We start from the raw sequence: 19,448 nt of genomic DNA, 5'->3' as shown, positions 1-19,448 counted from the left end.
GTAGATTAATTCGCCCAATCTGAAAATTGCAGATCTGAATTCTCTTTCAAGCAATTCAGATCTTGCAATCTCAGATCTGAGAATTCAGATCTGAGTTTTGAAGGTTAGTGATGAACTTACAATTTATCTATAATTTTTGAGGACTTTAGCATGGATTTTTATGCCGGTTTTATTAATTTTTGCCTTAATTTAGCTTAATGCTAAGAATAGGTTCAGGGATAATCAATCCAAGAGAAGGAAGGAAAAAGGCAAGAAAAGAAGGTTCAAAAAGACCAATTTCAGTCCAGCCCGGTCGTGGAAGCAAGAGAGAGCACTTCGGCCCAAAAAGAGCAAGTGAATTCCTTGAGAAAACCCCAGAAAATAAAGCCTAGCTATGAGGAGAATTCGGCCCAGCAAGGAAGGCCCATTTTTAGCCCAAATAACAGCCTAGAGTGTAGCCCACATGAGCTCAAAAGCAAGCTAAGTTGTAGCCCAAATAGCAGCCCAAAGGGAGCTAGGGGCGGCAACTTCTAGGAGTTTTTTGAAGAGAAGGAGGGAGCACTCTAGAAGGTTCATGAGGGGTGTAATACACCCCATTCTAGAGGCTTCAAGAAGGGGCAAGAGCCCCCTTGAAAAACTATATAAGGAGGCCTCTAGGAGGGGAGAAAGTTGTTCAATTGCTTGAGAGGAAGGCTCTCCCACTCTTAGAGGTTCGGCCACGTTGAGAGAAGAGAAGAGAAGAAGGCTAGGCGCAAGGAAGAAGAAGAAGAAGGGCTGAAGGAAGTTCAAGACAAGCAAGCTAGAAGAAGAAGGTGAGTTCGAATTGAGAGTTTGTGATTCAAAGATCTTCTGTAATAAATCATTTGTAGTTTCATTCTCTTTTGATTTGAATTCAGTTTCTTAGTTATATGTTCTTTCTTCTTTCTCCTTGTTTCCATTCTTCCTTGATGTATTTCAGCTTGTAAAATTTCAGTTCAGCAATCTAATTCTTTTTGATTCATTCAAATGGTCATGCATTGTACTTGAAGTTTCTTGAATAAGGGTGTGATTGCAGATCAATTCGGCCAACTAACCTTCAAAACTCAGATCTGAATTCTCAGATCTGAGATTGCAAGATCTGAATTGCTTGAAAGAGAATTCAGATCTGCAAATTTCAGATTGGGCGAATTAATCTACAGCTTGGAATTCCTAGAGTGCTTGAGAGAGACTCTAAGAATTCAGATCTACTATTCAAGAACTGAATTGAGTGCAAGGTTAGAGATAACTTGCACAATTCAGTTGGTGATCAATTCAGATTTGAATTGATGCCTTAGAAGTGTTTGAAGAAATGCATGCATGGGGATTAGATTCTTGCTAGAGATAGAAGAACCGTCACTCATGCATAGGATGAACATGCACTTGAGAGAGGCTGTTCATGACCTTGGGGTTTCACCATACCAAGGGTCAATCATTTTTCATTCGAATGATCCAAATTGATAGATTGCTGAATTCTGAGATTGACATTTACTGCTTACTCTTCTAACCTGAATTGAAGGCAATTGGGCCAATGATTTAGATAGATTTTAATTTAGGATTTCTTAGCTCTCATTAGAGTTTTGATTTATTTGTTGATCAGATAAGAAATGTTCAATTTAGTATTGGTAATTGTTTCCTAAATCCTCGTGGGAACGATACTTCACTCACTACTTTATTACTTGAACGGCTAGTGCATTTGCTAGTGTCACAATGAGCCACACATCATGTTTTTGGCGCCGTTGCCGGGGATTTATAGAAGCAATATTAGGAAACATTGAGCATTCTTAATCTGATCTCATTCAGCATTGCATTCATAGTTGGGTTAATTTGCTAACTTTTTCATTTCAGCTTGGACTGCAACTGCTGTACTACTGTAGTTATGTTTCTTCTTTCTTAAGTAGATTACTTTCTTTTTTTTTTTGTTTCAGTTTCATTTTAATAAAGGCATATTTGATTTCTATTCAATCTTGGTGTTGTTCCCTTCAAAATGAAAAAAAAAAGGAAAAAAATTCACATAAAGATGAGTGTTGCAGATCTGAGTTGCATTCGGCACTCAGATCAGCAGATTTCAGATCTGCAGCACTCAGCCGAAAAGAGTTGCTTGTGTTTCAGATTTTATTATTCTTTTCTTTCATTACAAAAAGAAAAAAAAAACAAATGAAAAAAAAAAGGGGGAGATCTTTTGAACAACCAGAGGAGCAATTGAGAATTCGGATCAGAACTCAGATCTGAGTTCAGATCTGAATTCTGCTATTGCAGATTTGCAACAGTTCAGATCTGAGTTCCTCTGAACTCAGACCTGAACTGATGAAATTTTGAGGGGAATTGGGTGTCATCACCACCCCAATTCACCCTAGGGCACTTCTGCTATTCCCCAAAAACAATTTGGTAGCAATAACTGAAGGTAAGGCAATTGAGATTTCAGATCCGAACTCAGACTTGAGTTCAGACCTGAACTCTGCTATAGCAGAACTGCAATACTCAGAAAAAAAAAATCTGTTCTCAGCCCTTTATTATTCTTTTCTTTCGTTGCAAAAAGAAAAAAAAATATATATTTAGATAGTGAAAAAAAAAAGAGAGAGAGAAAGAACCATGGAAACCAAGGATTCGGATCAGAACTCAGATCTGAGTTCAGATCTGAGTTCTGCTGTAGCAGATTTGCAACAGTTCAGATCTGAGTTCTCTTGAACTCAGACCTGAACTGATGTAAATTTAAAGGATAATTGGGGGTTATCGTCACCCCAATACACCCTACAAAAAATCTGCTATCTCCCAAAAACAATTGGATAGTCATGGTTGAAGAAATTCGGATCTGCAACCACCTAGATCTCAACTGGGGTTGTGAACAGAGCAGGATACAGGGCATACTTTGCTGTATTAAATAACTTGTACTCCGATCTATCTAAACTGATTTGGTTGAAGAAAAGTATATTTAATCTGAGAATTTTTTTATGCCTCAAGAGATTTCAATAAAAGTGGCACTTCCACACCATTTTTCTATTAGAGTTCAGACCTATAGCAGGGCTACTATAGCAGACCTGCTACAGCAAGACTGAACCAGGCCAGGTTTTGAACAGGTTTGTATTACAATTAACATTACTAAATTGGCATTGTGAATTGTCCTAGGCAGATCTTTGAAATTTTTTTTCAAGATAGATAGCTCTGATTTCAGCTGTGCATGAATAGAAAGTCTAACAGATCTGAATGGGTGTGTGCAGCCGTGTGTACTACATTCCAATAAGTGTATAATCCATCAAGGGCTACATTGATGGAGCCATGTTTCTTCTCTTGATACTTGATTGTTCCATCCTTAGTTTCAGTTTTAATGTAGCTTATGCAAATCAAATTTCTCTTCTTCTTTTGGTTCTAAAAAAAAAAAATACAAATAAATAAATAAATAAATCTCAAAATGAGTTCAGATCTGAATTGCATTCATCAATCAGACCTGCACTCATCCAAAAAGATTTTGGTTGCATTGCTGTATTTTGTTTTAGTTTTCTTCCTTTAAAAAAAAAAAAAGGAAAGAAAAGAAAAATAGAAAAAGAAAAGAAAAAGAAAATAAGATCCCAGCATCCACACCATGGTGAATACAGGTCTGATTTCAGATTATTTTTTTCTACTGATTGATTTCGGTTTTGTGCAGATCTGTATACAGCATGTTTCATTTCTAATATCAGTAGGTTATCCTACTGAATTGCTCAGTTTTAGTATGGCTACTCCATCTGGTGTTTGGTGATGCATAGCTCATCAAAACAGTGGGCTCAGATCTGATATTTAGTAGCCTTCCAATATGGAAATCAGACCTGAGCACAACTGTACTGTTATCAGCAGCTGCTATTATATTTATTGTTGTTCTCAGTGGCTTCTGAGATTTCAGAGCTGATCTCAATTTTGTGTAGAACTGATGTCTGAATTGCTATCAATCCTTTGTACATTGACTTCAGTTTAGTGTATTGACCTTCAGTAGCACAGAAGAGCCTTTTAATATGAAACTCAGACCTGAACACAATCACTGCTGATCCGCACTTGGCTGTCCTCAGTAGCTGCTAAGATTTCATAACTGTATATTACTGTTCTCAGTAGCTACTGAGATTTCAGCTCTCAGCAGTTTAGATCTGTGTAATTAAATCCCGTCCCTGATTTCAGCAATATAAAGAAGAGGAATTTGTAAACTGTTGTTCTACTCAGAGATTACTGAATTCAGACCTGTTTGTAAATTGCTACTGAATTCTGTATATTGAATAAAATGTTGATATGCTTTTAGTTAGCTGCATTTATTTATTTTAGGATGTAGGTTTGTATATTCCAATACTTCACTTTACATTTTCAGTTGTAATAGGATTAGTTATTTATTTTCTTTTGTGAATATTGGCCTTTTTATTGCTTTGACCTTTACAGTTTATGACAAGCAGACCTGAACTGGAAGAGATCCTTTACGACCCGGAGATTGAACGGACTCTCCGTGTCCGTTTGAGAGCTGCTAAGCAAGTCAGACAAGAAGCACAAGAAATGGCTGAACAAAGAACTATGATGGATTATGCCAAGCCTACCCTCACCGGGACTGTCTCCAGCATTATCAGGCCAACTATTGCTGCCAATAACTTCGAAATTAAACCGGCCATAATCCAAATGATACAAAATACGGTTCAGTTTTGTGGTATGGCCCATGAGGATCCGAATGCCCATATTGCTAACTTCTTGGAAATCTGTGACACCTTCAAACACAATGGGGTAAGTGATGATGCCATCCGGCTGAGGTTATTCCCATTTTCTTTGAAGGATAAAGCCAAAGCTTGGTTGAACTCATTACCGGCAGGATCTATAGCCACATGGGACGAAATGGCCAGCCGTTTTCTCTCTAAATATTTTCCCCCTTCTAAAACTGCTAAAATGAGGAATGACATCACTACTTTTTTCCAGCAAGAGGGGGAATCTCTCTATGAGTCCTGGGAACGTTACAAGGAGCTACTAAGGAGGGTTCCTCACCATGGCCTTCCGATTTGGCTGCAGGTGCAAACATTTTATAATGGTCTGACCGATTCAAACAAGACCATCTTAGATGCAGCAGCTGGGGGCTCCATAAACAATAAGACTCCCAAGGTTGCCCATGCACTCATCGAGGAGATGGCAGCCAATAACTACCAATGGCATTCAGAAAGGACACCAGTTAGAAAGCAGCATGGCCTTCATAATGTGGATACATACACAGCTCTCTCTGCACAAATAGGAGCACTTAGCAAAAATTTTGATGAGATGCAGATGGCAGCTATGCATATACAGTATGATAAGTGTGGGGGAGGCCATGATAGCACTGAATTCCAAGTTGGCAGTCAGACTTTTCAGTCCACAGAACAAGTAGACTTTGTTGGCAACTTTACAAGACAGCCAGGAAATCAGTACCATCATGCCCATAACCCCGGATGGAGAGGCCACCTGAATCAGCATGCACCTAAGCCTTTCCACCAAAACTTCTATCAGCCGGAACCGAAATCTAACTTGGAGGAGCTGATGACCAAGTTCATAGCTAGTGCGGAAAATAGATTTCAGAAAAACGAAACATCGATAAGGAACTTGGAAACTCAGGTTGGGCAGCTGGCACAGATGATTTCAGAAAGGGCTCCGGGTACCTTACCTAGTAACACCATGGTAAACCCAAGGGAACAAGAGGCTGTTGGGAGAATTCCCAATTCAGATACTTAGTCATAAACTGTCTTACTTGCTTTTTGTTTTTATTTTTCATAGCATTTAAGTTTAGTTAGTTTTTCTTAGAATTTAATTGAATAAAGATACTGATCTCCTCTTCTAGTTTGCAAGTGATTTCTAGCAGAAGAAGTTTTCCACCGACAACATATTGCAGAATTTAAGAATGATCTTCAGGGAAGTCCTCTAAATACCTCCTATTACTTGATGATGCTCTTGCTAGTTTTATTGTTACTGCCTAACACTACGAACATTGAGGACAATGTTCATCTTAAGTGTGGGGGAGTGAGCCCGAGGCTAGGGTATGGGGGCTGAAACCATGCACCCCAACACACATATGCAGGCAATGACATAACCAAAAAAAAAAAAAAAAAAAAAAAAAAGACTTGAACCCCTCAAGTTCATTACTATTTATTTGATGATTTTTTTTTAAGAAGGAATTCAATGAGTTGAGGGAGACTGATGTACTTGTTAAGTTTTTAATCTTGTGAATGACCCAATTTGATATATGCATGAGAAAAGGGGAGCTGAATATGCCTTTCAGCATGACTAGCCCTAACTTCCTTCATGTGTATGGAAGCCCTTGATTTCATTGTTAATGGTCAAGAGAGCTAGTGCACATCTGAAATGCTAATTCTTGAGGTTCAATAATTGCAAAGAAGGACAAAAGCCCAAATTGACTCCGCTATTTTGAGTTGAATAGTAAAACTAGCAGCTCAAAACATGAGTCCTACCTCAAGTAAGTGACCAGTGTGAGATGGAGCATAAGATGCACTCACACCAAAAAAAAAAAAAAGAGAGAGAAAAGTGTGTGAGATGGAGCATAAAATGCACTCACACCGAAAAAAAAAAAAAAAAAAAAAAAAAAAAAAAAAAGAAAAGAAAAGGGTGAGATGGAGCATAAGATGCACTCACCCCTAGAATTAAGAAATTGTGGTGATAGCTGAGGTTCAAAGGGGCACTCTAAAGTTGAACTCTCATTGAGATTCAGTTACAGATGTGAAACTTAGTGAAATTTGATTATTAACCTTGACAATTAAGGAGCTGATTTATATATGAATTAGGAGTGAAGGCTAGACTATGATGAAATTCATATTCTCCTTTCCTTGGATCTGATACATATCTTAATTGGTAATTTACAAGAATAAGAGTTGAGCACTTACAAAAGTTCCCCGACTACTCAATGCATTTCTATCTTAAAAAGTTCACCAGGTAAATGGTGAGAACAGAAGGGGGGAATGTTAAGTTTATGGCTGATGTCTTTGCTTGAGGACAAGCAAAAGCTTAAGTGTGGGGGTATTTGATGAACTTACAATTTATCTATAATTTTTGAGGACTTTAGCATGGATTTTTATGCCGGTTTTATTAATTTTTGCCTTAATTTAGCTTAATGCTAAGAATAGGTTCAGGGATAATCAATCCAAGAGAAGGAAGGAAAAAGGCAAGAAAAGAAGGTTCAAAAAGACCAATTTCAGTCCAGCCCGGTCGTGGAAGCAAGAGAGAGCACTTCGGCCCAAAAAGAGCAAGTGAAATCCTTGAGAAAACCCCAGAAAATAAAGCCTAGCTATGAGGAGAATTCGGCCCAGCAAGGAAGGCCCATTTTTAGCCCAAATAACAGCCTAGAGTGTAGCCCACATGAGCTCAAAAGCAAGCTAAGTTGTAGCCCAAATAGCAGCCCAAAGGGAGCTAGGGGCGGCAACTTCTAGGAGTTTCTTGAAGAGAAGGAGGGAGCACTCTAGAAGGTTCATGAGGGGTGTAATACACCCCATTCTAGAGGCTTCAAGAAGGGGCAAGAGCCCCCTTGAAAAACTATATAAGGAGGCCTCTAGGAGGGGAGAAAGTTGTTCAATTGCTTGAGAGGAAGGCTCTCCCACTCTTAGAGGTTCGGCCACCTTGAGAGAAGAGAAGAGAAGAAGGCTAGGCGCAAGGAAGAAGAAGAAGAAGGGCTGAAGGAAGTTCAAGACAAGCAAGCTAGAAGAAGAAGGTGAGTTCGAATTGAGAGTTTGTGATTCAAAGATCTTCTGTAATAAATCATTTGTAGTTTCATTCTCTTTTGATTTGAATTCAGTTTCTTAGTTATATGTTCTTTCTTCTTTCTCCTTGTTTCCATTCTTCCTTGATGTATTTCAGCTTGTAAAATTTCAGTTCAGCAATCTAATTCTTTTTTATTCATTCAAATGGTCATGCATTGTACTTGAAGTTTCTTGAATAAGGGTGTGATTGCAGATCAATTCGGCCAACTAACCTTCAAAACTCAGATCTGAATTCTCAGATCTGAGATTGCAAGATCTGAATTACTTGAAAGAGAATTCAGATCTGCAAATTTCAGATTGGGCGAATTAATGTACAGCTTGGAATTCCTAGAGTGCTTGAGAGAGACTCTAAGAATTCAGATCTACTATTCAAGAACTGAATTGAGTGCAAGGTTAGAGATAACTTGCACAATTCAGTTGGTGATCAATTCAGATTTGAATTGATGCCTTAGATAGATTTTAATTTAGGATTTCTTAGCTTTCATTAGAGTTTTGATTTATTTGTTGATCAGATAAGAAATGTACAATTTAGTATTGGTAATTGTTTCCTAAATCCTCGTGGGAACGATACTTCACTCACTACTTTATTACTTGAACGGCTAGTGCACTTGCTAGTGTCACAATGAGCCACACATCAGTTAGTTGGCCGAATTAATCTACAATCACACCCTTATTCAAGAAACTTCAAATACAATGCATGACCATTTGAATGAATCAAAAAGAATTAGATTGCTGAACTGAAATTTTACAAGCTGAAATATATCAAGGAAGAATGGAAACAAGGAGAAAGAAGAAAGAACATATAACTAAGAAACTGAATTCAAATCAAAAGAGAATGAAACTACAAATGATTTATTACAGAAGATCTTTGAATCACAAACTCTCAATTCGAACTCACCTTCTTCTTCTAGCTTGCTTGTCTTGAACTTCCTTCAGCCCTTCTTCTTCTTTTTCCTTGCGCCTAGCCTTCTTCTCTTCTCTTCTCTCAAGGTGGCCGAACCTCTAAGAGTGGGAGAGCCTTCCTCTCAAGCAATTGAACAACTTTCTCCCCTCCTAGAGGCCTCCTTATATAGTTTTTCAAGGGGGCTCTTGCCCCTTCTTGAAGCCTCTAGAATGGGGTGTATTACACCCCTCATGAACCTTCTAGAGTGCTCCCTCCTTCTCTTCAAGAAACACATAGAAGTTGCCGCCCCTAGCTCCCTTTGGGCTGCTATTTGGGCTACAACTTAGCTTGCTTTTGAGCTCATGTGGGCTACACTCTAGGCTGTTATTTGGGCTAAAAATGGGCCTTCCTTGCTGGGCCGAATTCTCCTCATAGCTAGGCTTTATTTTCTTGGGTTTTCTCAAGGAATTCACTTGCTCTTTTTGGGCCGAAGTGCTCTCTCTTGCTTCCATGACCGGGCTGGACTGAAATTGGCCTTTTTGAACCTTCTTTTCTTGCCTTTTTCCTTCATTTTCTTGGATTGATTATCCCTGAACTTATTCTTAGCATTAAGCTAAATTAAGGCAAAAATTAATAAAACCGGCATAAAAATCCATGCTAAAGTCCTCAAAAATTATAGATAAATTGTAAGTTCATCAAATACCCCCACACTTAAGCTTTTGCTTGTCCTCAAGCAAAGATATCAGCCATAAACTTAACATTCCCCCCTTCTGTTCTCACCATTTACCTGGTGAACTTTTTAAGATAGAAATGCATTGAGTAGTCGGGGAACTTTTGTAAGTGCTCAACTCTTATTCTTGTAAATTACCATTTAAGATATGTATCAGATCCGAGGAAAGGAGAATATGAATTTCATCATAGTCTAGCCTTCACTCCTAATTCATATATAAATCAGCTCCTTAATTGTCAAGGTTAATAATCAAATTTCACTAAGTTTCACATCTATAACTAAATCTCTATGAGAGTTCAACTTTAGAGTGCCCCTTTGAACCTCGGTTGTCACCACAATTACTTATTTCTAAGGGTGAGTGCATTTTATGCTCCATCTCACCTTTTTTTTTTTTTTTTTTCTGTTCGGTGTGAGTGCATTTTATGCTCCATCTCACACTTTTCTCTCTTTTTTTTTTTTTTTTTTTTTTTTTTTTTTTTTTGGTGTGAGTGCATCTTATGCTCCATCTCACACTGGTCACTTGTTTGAGGTAGGTAAATAGGACTCATGTTCTAAGCTGCTAGTTTTACTATTCAGCTCAGAATAGCGGAGTCAATTTGGGCTTTTGTCCTTCTTTGCAATTATTGAACCTCAAGAATTAGCACTTCAGATGTGCACTAGCTCTCTTGACCATTAACAATGAAATCAAGGGCTTCCATACACATGAAGGAAGTTAGGGCTAGTCATGCTGAAAGGCATATTCAGCTCCCCTTTTCTCCTGCATAAATCAAATTGGGTCATTCACAAGAATAAAAACTTAACAAGTACATCAGTCTCCCTCAACTCATTGAATTCCTTCTTAAAAAAAATCATCAAATAAATAGTAATGAACTTGAGGGGTTCCAGTCTTTTTTTTTTTTTTTTTTTGTGATGTCATTGCTTGCATATGTGTGTTGGGGTGCATGAGGTGCATGGTTTCAACCCCCATACCCTAGCCTCGGGCTCACTCCCCCACACTTGAGATGAACATTGTCCTCAATGTTCGTAGTGTTAGGGAGTCACACTTGCTAGAGCAAACTGAAGAAAAGAAAATGATGAACTGAGTCCTTAAAGAATTGGAATTTTGAGAAAAAGATCTTTATTTTACTAACTAATATTCTAAAAAGATAAATGACAAAAAGATTCCTTAACTTGTTCATGAGCAAGCATAAGAGATTATTGGTTATCTAGATAAATAGTGGATGGAGGGGGTACAGTACTGCCCATTAAATATGGTTTCAGGCGCTGACCATTTACTTTAAACGTGCCCTGAACTGGGTGGGTGAGTTCTATAGCCCCATGGGGAAAAACCTGTGAAATGGTAAAGGGTCCAGACCACCTGGATCTCAGCTTACCTGGAAACAAGCGGAGACGGGAATTATATAACAATACCTGTTGGCCTACATAAAAGTCCCGTCTCAGCAAGTTCTTATCATGCCAGTTTTTTATTCTTTCTTTATAAACTTTGGCATTCTCATAGGTGGTAAGTCTGAATTCATCCAATTCATTCAATTGCAACCGCCTTTTAGCCCCTGTGGCCTGAATGTCAAAATTTAAGAATTTAAGAGCCCAATAGGCCTTGTGTTCCAATTCAACTGGTAAATGGCATGCTTTACCAAAGACCAATCTGTAGGGGGACATGCCAATAGGTGTCTTAAATGCAGTTCTGTATGCCCATAATGCATCATCTAATTTGATGGACCAATCTTTTCTGGTGGATGCTACGGTCTTTTCCAGAATTCTTTTGAGTTCCCTGTTAGCCAACTCCACTTGGCCACTGGTTTGAGGGTGATAAGGGGTAGCTAATTTATGTGTAATTCCATATTTCTGCATTAACCTCTCAAATTGGCTATTGCAGAAGTGAGTTCCCCTATCACTAATTATAGCTCGCGGAGTGCCAAATCGGGAGAATAGCTTCTTTAGGAAGTGTACTACCCTTCTTGAGTCATTTGTGGGTAAAGCCATGGCTTCTACCCATTTGGATACATAGTCAACTGCAACGAGGATGTACTTATTCCCAAAAGAATTCAGGAAAGGTCCCATGAAATCTATACCCCAAACATCAAAGATTTCACAGATTAAAATATTGGAAAGGGGCATTTCATTCCGTCGGGAAATGTTTCCCGATCTTTGGCATTTGTCACATGTGGACACATACCGATGGGCATCTTTGAAGAGTGTGGGCCAATAAAAACCTGATTGCAAAACCTTGGCTGCCGTGCGACTAGCTCCAAAATGACCTCCTGCTTCTTTATCATGGCAAAATTGGAGTACCGACTCCATCTCCTCCTCGGGGACACATCTCCTTATGATCTGATCTGCACACAATTTATACAAAAAGGGTTCCTCCCACAGATAGTATTTTACATCAGAAAAGAATTTCTTTTTCTGTTGATATGAAAGGTTAGGAGGAAGGACTTGTGCAGCTAGATAATTAGCAAAATCAGCATACCAAGGATATGAGTATTTCTGTATTGAGTACAACTGCTCATCCGGAAATTCTTCTCGAATGTTGCTGGTTATCTCCTCTTTTGAGCTTACCGTGTCCAACCGGGAGAGATGGTCAGCAGCCAGGTTTGCAGCACCCTTCAGGTCTCTAATCTCAATGTCAAACTCTTGCAATAAAAGGATCCACCTGATCAGTCTTGGTTTTGAGTTTTGCTTGGTAAGCAAGTGCCTTAATGCCGAGTGATCTGTGTGGACAACAACCTTGGATAATATCAGATATGAACGAAACTTATCAAGTGCAAATATTACTGCTAACAGCTCCTTTTCTGTGGTGGTGTAATTGAGTTGGGGTCCAGTCAAGGTTCTGCTAGCATAGTAAATTGGCTGAAAATGTTTGTTCATTCTTTGTCCTAAAACAGCTCCTATAGCAAAATCACTCGCATCACACATCAATTCAAATGAGAGGGTCCAATCTGGTGCTATCATGATAGGTGCATGGATCAAATTGTCTTTCAAGATGTTGAAAGCATGAAGACATTCAGTTGAAAATTCAAAAGGCACTTCTTTCTGAAGCAAGGTAGATAATGGCTTGGAAATTTTTGAGAAATCTTTAATAAACCTTCTATAGAATCCGACATGTCCTAAGAAACTTCTCAAAGAACGAATAGATGTTGGGGTTGGTAATTTTTCAATTGCCTCCACCTTGGCCTTGTCGACTTCTATACCTCTTTGAGAGATCTTGTGTCCAAGCACTATGCCTTCTTGCACCATAAAATGACATTTCTCCCAATTCAACACAAGATGTGTTTCTTTACATCTAGTAAGCACCTGTTCCAGATTATTCAAACATGCATCAAATGAAGAGCCAAAAACTGAAAAATCATCCATGAAGATCTCAATAAATTTTTCAACCATATCAGAAAATATAGACATCATACATCGCTGAAAGGTTGCTGGGGCATTGCATAACCCAAAGGGCATCCTTCGGTATGCAAAGGTTCCATATGGGCAAGTAAAAGTGGTCTTTTCTTGATCTTCTGGTGCAATTGGTATCTGGTTATACCCTGAATATCCATCCAAGAAACAATAATACTCATGCCCGGCTAGCCTCTCCAACATTTGATCCATAAATGGGAGAGGGAAATGGTCCTTCCGGGTGGCTTCATTTAATTTTCTATAGTCAATACACACACGCCATCCGGTAATGGTTCTAGTAGGGATGAGTTCATTTTTCTCATTTGGAACAACAGTCGTACCCCCTTTTTTGGGCACAACTTGCACGGGGCTTACCCAAGAACTATCAGAAATAGGATAAATGATCCCAGCATCTAACAACTTAATTATTTCAGCCTTTACCACTTCTTTCATGTTGGGATTCAGGCGCCTTTGGGGCTGAACGGAAGGCTTGCTGTCCTCTTCCATCAAAATTCTGTGAGTGCAGATTGATGGATTAATGCCTTTGATATCTTCTACCTTCCAAGCTATAGCATTTTTGTGTTCCCGCAGCACTCTTAATAATTTTTCTCTTTGTAAGGGATTCAGTGCTGCGGAAATTATCACGGGGAGATCTGATGGTTCCTCAAGGAAAGCATACTCTAAATGGGATGGTAATTGCTTCAGTTCAAGGGTGGGGGGTTCTTGGGGTGATGGCTTACCTGATGGTCCGGGCAATTTGCCTAAGTTCTCTAATTTAAGAAACCCCTTTCCCTTGAATTGAGGCTTATCATTCAGGTATGCTATCATGAGGTTTATTTTTTCATTTTCTGTTTCTTCAAGTTCTCCCTGCTGGAGGCAGAGTTCAAGAGGATCAGTTATTCTACTTACCTAGAAGCATTCATCAATTGTCAATTTAATGGCATCAATCATAAAACAAGAATCATCACTAGAGGGTGCATGTTTCATAGCATCAGACATTTTAAAAATTATCTCCTCATCTTGTATCCTAAGGCTGAGTTGTCCTTGTTGGACATCAATCATTGCTTTCCCGGTAGCCAGGAAAGGTCTCCCTAGGATAAGCGGGACCTCCACATCTTCTTGCATGTCTAACACAATGAAATCAACTGGAAAAATGAATTTGTCAACTTTAACTAACACATCTTCTATGATCCCCCTAGGATGTCTAATGGATCTATCAGCCAATTGTAATGCCACTCTAGTGGGTTGGGGTTCATTCAACCCCAATTTCTTGAAGATAGAATATGGCATTAAATTGATGCTAGCTCCCAGGTCACATAAAGCTTTTTCAATTTTTAAACTGCCAATGGTACAAGGAATAGTGAAACTCCCTGGATCTTTGAGTTTCTGAGGCAGCTTGTTCAGAAGGATAGCAGAACATTCCTCATTTAATGCAACTGTAGCCACATCTCCCAGTTTCCTTTTGTTTGCCAATAATTCCTTCAAAAACCTTGCATAGTGTGGCATCTGGGCTAAAGCATCAGCAAAAGGAATATTAATATGTAAACTTTTAAATATTTCAAGAAACTTACCAAATTCCTTCTCCAATTTTTGTTGCTTCAGCCTGTTAGGGAATGGAACTTGTGGTTGTTGGTGCATCCCTTGTTGTGCTTCGGGTTGTTCCGTCTTCTGTTGTCTGGTTCCAAGGCTTGTTTCTGCCTTGGGTTCAGCCCAATTCTTCTTTTCTACCTCAGGCAACTCTTTTCCACTTCTTAAGGTAATAGCTTGCACCTGCTCTCGTGGATTCACTTCAGTGTTGCTTGGAAGAGTTCCCGGCAGTCTGGAAGAGATTAATTGTGCCAATTGCCCCACTTGGTTTTCCAGGTTTTTGATTGAGGCTTCCTGGTTCTGGAACCTAGTTTCTGCACCTGCTATAAATTTTGTCATCAGTTCCTCCAAATTGGATTTCGGTTCAGGCTGATGATAAGTCTGGTGGAACGGCTTGGAAATATGCTGATTTGGCCAGGACTGGTTTGAATGTCCCCTCCATCCTGGATGAAAAGTATGGTGACTCTGGTAACCCTGCTGTCTTGACGAATTGCTGACATAGTCAACTTGTTCAGTAGATGGTCTGAACTGATTGCCAACTTGGCAGTCTGTACTGATGTGGCCTCCCCCACACAATTCACAATTAAGAGGCTGCACATGCATGGCAGCTATCTGCATTTCATCTATTTTTTTACTGAGTGCTCCTATTTGTGCAGCTAGTGCTGTATAAGTGTCAACATTATGCAAGCCTTGCTGCTTCCTAGTTTGAGTCCTTTCCGAATGCCATTGATAATTGTTGGCTGCCATTTCCTCAATAAGTGCATGGGCAACCTCAGGAGTTTTATTATTTATGGATCCTCCGGCTGCAGCATCTAATATGGTCTTATTTGAGTCAGTAAGACCATTATAGAAAGTCTGCACTTGCAGCCAAATGGGGAGGCCATGGTGAGGAACTCTCCTTAACAGCTCCTTGTATCGTTCCCATGACTCATATAAAGATTCCCCCTCTTGCTGGAAAAAAGTAGTGATGTCATTCCTCATTTTAGCAGTTTTAGAAGGGGGAAAATATTTAGAGAGAAAACGGCTGGCCATTTCGTCCCATGTGGCTATAGATCCTGCCGGTAATGAGTTCAACCAAGCTTTGGCTTTATCCTTCAAAGAAAATGGGAATAACCTCAGCCGGATGGCATCATCACTTACCCCATTGTGTTTGAAGGTGTCACAGATTTCCAAGAAGTTAGCAATATGGGCATTCGGATCCTCATGGGCCATACCACAAAACTGAACCGTATTTTGTATCATTTGGATTATGGCCGGTTTAATTTCGAAGTTATTGGCAGCAATAGTTGGCCTGATAATGCTGGAGACAGTCCCGGTGAGGGTAGGCTTGGCATAATCCATCATAGTTCTTTGTTCAGCCATTTCTTGTGCTTCTTGTCTGACTTGCTTAGCAGCTCTCAAACGGACACGGAGAGTCCGTTCAATCTCTGGGTCGTAAAGGATCTCTTCCAGTTCAGGTCTGCTTGTCATAAACTGTTAAAGTCAAAGCAATAAAAATGCCAATATTCACAAAAGAAAATAAATAACTAATCCTATCACACTGAAAATGTAAAGTGAAGTATTGGAATACAAAACCTACATCCTATCATGAATAAATGAAGCCGATTATACTAAAAGCAAATTTAAACCAATCATCTTATTCAAGGTTCCTTTATCTACATCCATCGATTGCAACATCTGAATTCAGACCCAATTTAGATCTGAGTTCAGATCTACAAGTCTTTGGTATTGTTAGTCTAGAGAAATTAATAAATAATAATTCAGATCTGAGCTGGATATCTCATACACACTCATTGGTATACACTACAATATACATCCATTAAGGTTGGAATCAATTCTGTGATGCTTTAGGGCTGAAATCAGATCTGATCTAAAAAAAAAATTTAAAAGGATCTGAAATAAACTAAAACCAGTCCTGAGTTAGGCTTGGGTTAAAAACTCTACAATTGAAGCTCAAACCTGTATAGCTGATGCATATCAAACACTTGCTAAGACCTGAAAATTGGGTCTGCAATGTTTGGTATTGCAAGCTATTCGGCCCATACAACTTTTGTAGAAATCTGAAATCAGGTCTGCTAACTGTTGCACTATAGCAGCCCTGCTACAGATCTGAATGCTAAAAGAAATACTTGGAAAGTGCTAATTTTTCTTAAATATCTGAGGCATAACAATTATTCAATCCAAACATACACCTCCTTAGCTAATGTAGCTCGGTTACAAGTGGGTAAAGCCAAGAATTCAGTCCACCCAGAATTCATAGTATGCTCTGTATCAGTTCAGTCCTCACATCATATCAACTGCATTTCAGATTTGAATTTCTCTCATTCCTTGCTATCCATTCACCCCTGAGGCAGGTTGGATGTATCCTAGGGTGGATTGGGGTAGTGATGGCACCCAATTCACCTCAAACTTGCATCGGTTCAGATCTGAGTTCAGAGGAATTCAGATCTGAACTGAGTAGATCTGTAACAGCAGAATTCAGATCTGAACTCAAGTCTGAGTTTGGATCTGAATTCTCAATTGCCTTACCTTCAGTTATTGCTACCAAATTGTTTTGGGGGAATAGCAGAAGTGCCCTAGGGTGAATTGGGGTGGTGATGACACCCAATTCCCCTCAAAATTTCATCAGTTCAGGTCTGAGTTCAGAGGAACTCAGATCTGAACTGTTGTAGATCTGCAATAGCAGAATTCAGATCTGAACTCAGATCTGAGTTCTGATCCGAATTCTCAATTGCTCCTCTGGTTGTTCAAAAGATCTCCCCCTTTTTTTTTTCATTTGTTTTTTTTTTTTCTTTTTGTAATGAAAGAAAAGAATAATAAAATCTGAAACAAAAGCAACTCTTTTCGGCTGAGTGCTGCAGATCTGAAATCTGCTGATCTGAGTGCCGAATGCAACTCAGATCTGCAACACTCATGTTTATGTGAATTTTTTTTTTTTTTCTTTTTGAAGGGAACAACATCAAGATTGAATAGAAATCAAATACGCCTTTATTAAAATGAAACTGAAACCAAAAAAAAGAAAGTAATCTACTTAAGAAAGAAGAAACATAACTACAGTAGTACAGCAGTTGCAGTCCAAGCTGAAATGAAAAAGTTAGCAAATTAACCCAACTATGAATGCAATGCTGAATGAGATCAGATTAAGAATGCTCAATGTTTCCTAATATTGTTTCTCTAAATCCCCGGCAGCGGCGCCAAAAACTTGATGTGTGGCTCATTGTGACACTAGCAAGTGCACTAGCCGTTCAAGTTCCCACGAGGATTTAGGAAACAATTACCAATACTAAATTGAACATTTCTTATCTGATCAACAAATAAATCAAAACTCTAATGAAAGCTAAGAAATCCTAAATTAAAATCTATCTAAATCATTGGTCCAATTGCCTTCAATTCAGGTTAGAAGAGTAAGCAGTAAATGTCAATCTCAGAATTCAGCAATCTATCAATTTGGATCATTCGAATGAATCATGATTGAGCCTTGGTTTGGTGAAACCCCAAGGTCATGAACAGCCTCTCTCAAGTGCATGTTCATCCTATGCATGAGTGACGGTTCTTCTATCTCTAGCAAGAATCTAATCCTCATGCATGCATTTCTTCAAACACTTCTAAGGCATCAATTCAAATCTGAATTGATCACCAACTGAATTGTGCAAGTTATCTCTAACCTTGCACTCAATTCAGTTCTTGAATAGTAGATCTGAATTCCTAGAGTCTCTCTCAAGAACTCTAGGAATTCCAAGCTGTAGATTAATTCGCCCAATCTGAAAATTGCAGATCTGAATTCTCTTTCAAGCAATTCAGATCTTGCAATCTCAGATCTGAGAATTCAGATCTGAGTTTTGAAGGTTAGTTGGCCGAATTAATCTACAATCACACCCTTATTCAAGAAACTTCAAATACAATGCATGACCATTTGAATGAATCAAAAAGAATTAGATTGCTGAACTGAAATTTTACAAGCTGAAATACATCAAGGAAGAATGGAAACAAGGAGAAAGAAGAAAGAACATATAACTAAGAAACAGAATTCAAATCAAAAGAGAATGAAACTACAAATGATTTATTACAGAAGATCTTTGAATCACAAACTCTCAATTCGAACTCACCTTCTTCTTCTAACTTGCTTGTCTTGAACTTCCTTCAGGCCTTCTTCTTCTTCTTCCTTGCGCCTAGCCTTCTTCTCTTCTCTTCTCTCAAGGTGGCCGAACCTCTAACAGTGGGAGAGCCTTCCTCTCAAGCAATTGAACAACTTTCTCCCCTCCTAGAGGCCTCCTTATATAGTTTTTCAAGGGGGCTCTTGCCCCTTCTTGAAGCCTCTAGAATGGGGTGTATTACACCCCTCATGAACCTTCTAGAGTGCTCCCTCCTTCTCTTCAAGAAACTCCTAGAAGTTGCCGCCCCTAGCTCGCTTTGAGCTGCTATTTGGGCTACAACTTAGCTTGCTTTTAAGCTCATGTGGGCTACACTCTAGGCTGTTATTTGGGCTAAAAATGGGCCTTCCTTGCTGGGCCGAATTCTCCTCATAGCTAGGCTTTATTTTCTTGGGTTTTCTCAAGGAATTCACTTGCTCTTTTTAGGCCGAAGTGCTCTCTCTTGCTTCCATGACCGGGCTGGACTGAAATTGGTCTTTTTGAACCTTCTTTTCTTGCCTTTTTCCTTCCTTTTCTTGGATTGATTATCCCTGAACTTATTCTTAGCATTAAGCTAAATTAAGGCAAAAATTAATAAAACCGGCATAAAAATCCATGCTAAAGTCCTCAAAAATTATAGATAAATTGTAAGTTCATCAAATCCGGTGCGTTGTTTCCAGTTGTCTCGCCGAAGGGACATATGGAATTTGCAAATAATATATCAAAAATAAAATATTAATAAAATTGGGTTGCAACACGATGATTTCCCAGGAGGTCACCCATCATAATACTACTTTCGCCCAAGCACACATAATTTCGGAGTTCTGATGGGATTCGGTGTATTAGTGCTGGTATGATCGCAACTGTTTGCTTCTTGCTCGCTTAAATCTTTATGCACTCACTGTCTTGCTCCCCCCCATTAATTATTTCAGACTTGAAAAAATGGTGTATGCAACTTTCCTCCCTTGGTAACCGTGCACAAGCTTCCACGTGAGCGGAGTTATTCCTTT

General features: G+C 39.0%; 2 non-coding genes and 1 pseudogene across 2 annotated transcripts; 1 reads left to right on the top strand and 2 right to left on the bottom strand.

The window, feature by feature from the left end:
• Positions 1-4,881: 4,881 nt before the first annotated feature.
• LOC148857336 (small nucleolar RNA R71) lies at positions 4,882-4,988 on the bottom strand. The gene has a single exon (XR_016095302.1). It is a non-coding gene; the product is annotated as a small nucleolar RNA R71 (small nucleolar RNA).
• A 10,197-nt stretch (positions 4,989-15,185) lies between these two features.
• On the top strand, positions 15,186-15,292 carry LOC148857335 (small nucleolar RNA R71). Its single transcript, XR_016095208.1, has one exon. It is a non-coding gene; the product is annotated as a small nucleolar RNA R71 (small nucleolar RNA).
• A 3,892-nt stretch (positions 15,293-19,184) lies between these two features.
• Positions 19,185-19,303, bottom strand: LOC148857334 (5S ribosomal RNA; annotated as a pseudogene).
• Positions 19,304-19,448: the final 145 nt, after the last annotated feature.

This window comes from Nelumbo lutea, chromosome 4 (assembly GCF_056320005.1).
Source record: "Nelumbo lutea isolate HS-2025 chromosome 4, American lotus-T2T, whole genome shotgun sequence".
Classification (NCBI taxonomy): Eukaryota; Viridiplantae; Streptophyta; class Magnoliopsida; order Proteales; family Nelumbonaceae; genus Nelumbo; species Nelumbo lutea.
This window is presented reverse-complemented; position numbering and strand designations above follow the sequence as displayed.